This window comes from Mauremys reevesii, linkage group 1, assembly GCF_016161935.1.
Source record: "Mauremys reevesii isolate NIE-2019 linkage group 1, ASM1616193v1, whole genome shotgun sequence".
NCBI classification, from domain to species: domain Eukaryota; kingdom Metazoa; phylum Chordata; order Testudines; family Geoemydidae; genus Mauremys; species Mauremys reevesii.
Window position 1 is genome coordinate 41,733,128 of NC_052623.1, and position 5,711 is coordinate 41,738,838.

The 5,711-nt window shown below is 42.3% G+C and overlaps 1 long non-coding RNA gene across 1 annotated transcript; it reads left to right on the forward strand.

The window, feature by feature from the left end:
- The first annotated feature begins 214 nt into the window (after nt 1-214).
- Nucleotides 215-3,473, forward strand: LOC120398461. The gene is made up of 3 exons (XR_005594470.1): nt 215-648; nt 1,046-1,106; nt 3,407-3,473. It is a non-coding gene; the product is annotated as an uncharacterized LOC120398461 (long non-coding RNA).
- Nucleotides 3,474-5,711: the final 2,238 nt, after the last annotated feature.

Sequence of the window (5,711 nt, forward strand, 5' to 3'; positions counted from 1 at the left end):
AGATTTGAAAATAAATAAATCTGGGATTCTCTTTATTTGCCTTCAGGTTTCTGAGCCCTTAAGATTCATATTTTGAAGTTTTTCTCTGCAACCATGAAGGCTAGAAACTTATTTTTTGTTTAAAATGAAATCTGACATTTATGATGTAATAACATGATTCTAAGAACTGGAACTTTAAGGGAAAACACTATATATCATGTGACTAATAATAAAATCCCCAAGAGTTGGCAGCTCTGTGAAAATCCATATGAAAATCCTGGACTGTCAAAGATTTTAACCGGGTTTCTGGGATACAGTTAGATCTCAACTGTGCTACAATTTTAACTATGTTTTAATGAGGGCAAGGAACAACCCGGCTGTAACTGGGTCACTTGATTCAGTTATAATAGTAGTATAAGTAACAGTCACAGAAAGATTTTGCTTATTTTTCTCATGGTGACTTGTCCATCTGGATTACTTTGAAACATCCTTCTGGAGTGATATTTGCTTGTACCTTTGCCATTAAATACAGAAGCTCTGTCTCATGAAGTTTCCCTTTTGCACAGGGTGATCCCTACACATGCAAAATAGCGACTGATGTTCCTGGATCATTGCCTCTTTCAAGGTGACTATAAAGGTCTGGAACATTAATCTCTGTCTTCTATGTCTGTAAGTAAAAAATAACAGTTGAGAATACATAGCTGAACATTACTTGAAAAGGATCTCATGCCTATTGAAATGCAAGCTTGAGAAGCTTGAGAAGGATCTCATGCCTATTGAAATGCAAGTTAGGTAATACCTGATCTAGGGAGAGGAGATCCCTAAGGTGTAACATGACACCAAAGAGAAATAAGAATAGAAACAAAATTTTAATGGGTAAGAAACTAGAAAAAGATTTAAGACGTTTGCTGGGAACAGCCCAGAAGCAAAGAGATAAAATATGGAATAAAGCCTGAAAATAAATGAAAGCAGGCAGAGTTAAAATCTGCATCCAATTCACTGTGGAAAATATTACCATAAACTTAAAATAATTTAAAATACTTCAATTTGCAAATGTTCCTGTTAGGTCTATATGTCGAGGAGCAAGCAGGAGGTGTAATACATGGCCATGAAAAAGGAAGCGAGAGGTGAGAATTTACTGACTCCCTGTACAAGCCCAGTCAAGGCTGAGTGTGTCTATTAGAACTGATAACAGGAGCTGAATAACAGCATTAACTTTATTTTCAGCCTTGGAATTTTGTTGATGGTAGATTCCTGTAAATGCATTTGAATGCTTCATGCTGTGCAGAATGCTTGGTTATCCTGGAGGCTGTGAATCCATCTCCTCCCAGTAAGGAAGTGTTGGGTCAGTGGCCATTTCCCATTGATTTCAATGGTGCACATAGCATTTAGCCACAGCCCATAGTTAGAGGCAGTGCAGAACTGCACCACCCCAGCTAGGGCATCAGGAGGCATTCTGTTCCAGAGGCACATTGACTCCTGAAGTCCCTGGCTGTGTGGAGGGAGTAGTTTGCTACAGCACTTTAAGAGGTGCAACATACTCTTTTCCTGTGCAACCAGCCCGCCTTGCTGACCAGCTTGCTCAGTCTGTTCCTGCCCCTAACTCCTCCTTTTCGGGAGACTTGCTCTGGGTGGGCAGCCTTACATGGGCAGCCCTGTGCCCCTACAGTTCTGGCCAGATATTGCACAACCAGAAGGTATAAGTAGCTCAAAATGTGTTGGGAGACTGACTGGGATGGGAAAGTGAGAGACGATGGATAAGGGCTTAGATACAATGGTGATGGGCACTATTTAAAAAAAACCCTGTAGGTAGGTGGATAGATCACAGCTCATTGTATTTATGGAAGTGATCACCAGAAATGAAAGAAAAAACAGTTAATTTCTGCAGAAAAAAAGAACGTTGTTCTGGCCTGATAATAAGACTAGGAACTAGGTATTTCTGAGTTCTAATCCTGTCTCTGCCATTGACCAGCCACGGGCAAACCACTTAAAGACAAATTTTTGCCACCCTTATTCTGCTAATTAGTACCTTACTCTATGAGGAGACTCATCAAACCTGAGCAAGAATTGCAGAGTCTGACCCCGGACTTCACTGTGCCTCAGTTTCCCCATCTGTAGATTGGAGTCTGTAGTTCTTGGTTGTATCACAACAGTGCCTGCAAAGAGCTAAACTTTAAATTTCCAGAGGCAGGTGAAGAATTTAGAGGAGCACCAGTATAGATATCATAAAATAAGACTCTGAAGTGCTGTAATTAATATGGTTGTTACAGTCCTCAGGCATTATATTTTGCTAGCAAGCATTAAGTAGTTATCAAGGTGCAACTTCCTTTTTGGTCTGTTTGATCTCTTTGGCTTTCCTTTAGGTTGCTAAAATAAACAAAACCTCCCCAAACCATTGTCCCGATTGCCTTAGTGAAGGCTCTGTGGTGTAAAACTTTCTCAGACTGTTCCATTGCAGACAGAATATAAAACAAAACTAATTTGGTAAAGTTTGAGTTTAGACAGAAGGATGGATATTTTAAGACTAAATCTACCCTGTCATTCTTTCCTCTCTGTACTCAGCTTAGTAGAACTTTCTGACCTTGTATCGGTTTTTGATTCTCGTGGAGATGATGTTTACAAGAACCACTGTAACTTGACCTACTTATATTTTCTTGATCTAAGAATAGTACATTCTAGGCTTCTTGCCACCTGCCAGAACTGACAGCTGTTTATGAGATCACTATCTGACATACTTTGAAGGGGGGATTCCACTTAAGGAGAACTACAAGAAGCCTTTTTTTCCTTTTTTAGGTTTGTGTTATTGAGGGGAAAATGTATTAATTAAAAACAACAACTCTGACCTAAAAATGTCCTTGTACAAAATCCAGTGAGGTTAGTAAAAAAAGGGAGAGACAGCAAGAGAGAAACTATGAAGACGGCGACTCCCTCTTCTATTTCCTCACCATTTTTAAATTTATGGGACTCCTCTATCAGCTCCACTTCTTCAGACAGATGACTGTGCCCCATGCCTCTCTCCTCACCCCTCTGTTGAATATAAATTTGCCTTCTTGGACAGGCAAAAAGTGTGTGTGGGTATCTGGGTCTGTGCTTGTGTATGTCTGTATGTGTTCTCTGTCATACTCTTTCCCACCACACTGGTAAAATGATAGATTTTTCATAGAAGCAGCTAAGCCTCTGTACGCAGTAAAGCTTCCCCTGGAACATAAGAAATGTTTCATTAAAATCAAACGGATGCTCGGTGTGTCTCTTCACATCACCACCTCCCTTATATAGCATTCAGGAAGCTTCACAAACATACAGATGACATTCCTGATTGCTCAAGGCTTGTGTGGCAGAATATATGCATATACACTGAATGTAAAATCAAACCTCATCTCATATACCTCAATTCATTTCTGTTCTTTGTCGTCTCCCTTCTCCTCAGGGCAGGACCACCTGCAACAAAGACTGCAGCACAGAAAAATAAAGCTCATATGAGATTTGGATTAGAGAAATCAACATTTGCATCATTCTTTTGTGTGCAAGCCACCGCACCCCACAACCTGCAGCAGCTTTTGCTTTCAATTCCTGTTCACCTTGTCATTAGAGCACTGGTCTATAAGTTTTAACCCATTACTACATCTACATTACAGATATAGTCCATGATCCAACCGTCATTGAAGTCATTGGAATAGGGCTGCCCGGGGGAGGGGCAAATGGTGCAATTTGCCCCAGGCCCCGGGCCCCGCAGGGGCCCCCATGAGAATACAGTATTCTATAGTATTGCAACTTTTTTTTATGGAAGGGGCCCCTGAAATTGCTTTGCCCCAGGCCCCCTGAATCCTCTGGGCAGCCCTGCATTGGAAAGATTTTCACTGACTTCAACGGAAGTTACATCAGGCCCAAATTTTGCACCTGTCTTTCCATAATTTTTATTTTTTTTAGCTCAGCTGCAACAAACATTTGCCCTGAAAGAAATCACACTTTGGGTTTTCTGGTGACAACTAAAGAAATTACATTTGCCTACTTTTTAGTTATAATGTTTATTTTTTTCTGCCTTTTGGCTCATATGGCATCTTCCAGCTGAGGTTCTCTGAGCACCAAAGCCGCAGGACCTGCGGACCCTCCGCAGGCACGCCTGCGGGAGGTCCACCGGAGCCACGGGACCTGCGGACCCTTCGCAGGCATGCCGCCGAAGGCTGGCTTCCTGCCGCCCTCCTGGTGATCAGCAGAGTGCCTCCCGCGACATGCCGCCCCAAGCACGCGCTTGGCGTGCTGGGGCCTGGAGCCGTCCCTGCCTGTAGAAACCCTTCTTGTAACCTTTCCCATCCCTTGCTAGCTGCAATTCCAGTTGTGCCTTGGCCTTCCTGATTACAGCCCTCCATGCTCCAGCAACATTTTTATACTCCCCCCAGTGGTCTGTTCAAATTTCCACTTCTTGTAAGCTTCCTTTCTAAGTTTAAGCTCACCGAAGATTTCACTGTTAAGCCAAGCTGATCGCCTGCCATATTTGCTATTCTTTCTGCACTTTGGGATGATTTGTTCCTGCGCCCTCAATAAGGCTTCTTTAAAATACAGCCAGCTCTCCTGGACTCCTTCCCCGCTCATATTAGCCTCCCAGGGGATCCTGCCCATCAGTTCCTAAGGGAGTCTAAATCTACTTTTCTGAAGTCCAGGGTCCGTATTTTGCTACTCTCCTTTCTTCCTTTTTTCAGGATCCCGAACTCAACCACCTCATGGTCACTGCTGCCTAGGTGGGCAGCTCATTAGCATAAGGAAGAGAAGAGAAGGAATATGTGGCATGAAGTCTTAACTGCAAGGGCCCAAGCTTCTGGTTCTACACTATTATTTAGCAGAAGATGAGTGTGTGTGTGTGTGTGTGTGTGTGTGTGTGTGTGTGTGTGTGTGTATACACGCACACTCAAATATGAAAAAAACCTCAATTCTTGGGGACATTTATTTGTCACTTCTTTGTCAGACATATTCCTGGTAACACCAGATTAGTATTTACAGAAGGAAGCAAGAGCATTAGCACTACCACACTTCACCATTCTTACAAGACACTGTTGTCTCCCTGAATCTAGTCAAACTAGAAGGTATTTACAGCCTCGGCTAAGCTGCCGCAGAGCACGGTGCAAATGCGGAGGTTATAAATTAGTTTTAAACTGCAATGACAATTGCTCACATCTCTGCCTTTCCCATAAATTTCAGAGGCAAGAGCAATTAGTCTGATTAAAAACATGAATGTGAACCGGGCAGACTGGATTTTAATAAGCAATTACATTTTTCCATTAAAAATAGTTTGCATGATTTAATTGGCATGCATTATCCTAATTTCCAAGCCCGTTTGTGATTTTGGTTACTGAGCCCCATATTAATCATTAAGAAAAAGCAGAGCAGCTGTCCTCAGTTTTAAGGTCCTCCTTCCTTTTTGGAATAAGAAGCTCAGAGGCAGATGTAGTTTTACTAAGGTAAATACACATTCAGAAGTAGATTAGTAACATTTTGACTGCCTAAGAGACATGCTTGCCAGTTTGAATGGGGAATTCACTTGCTTCTGTGGAAGAGGAGGATCTGCTTGCTATCAAGATGTTCTGTGTTGTGTATTGCTCTCTACAGATCATAGCCCTTGAATTTTCCACTCCCTTACAGCCCTGAGGCTGCTCTATCTAGCACCTGGGGGCAGGGGGGAATGGCACCAGTGAGATCAGGGAAGGGAAGAGATAAAGATGCAGCCCTTTCAGTCTCTT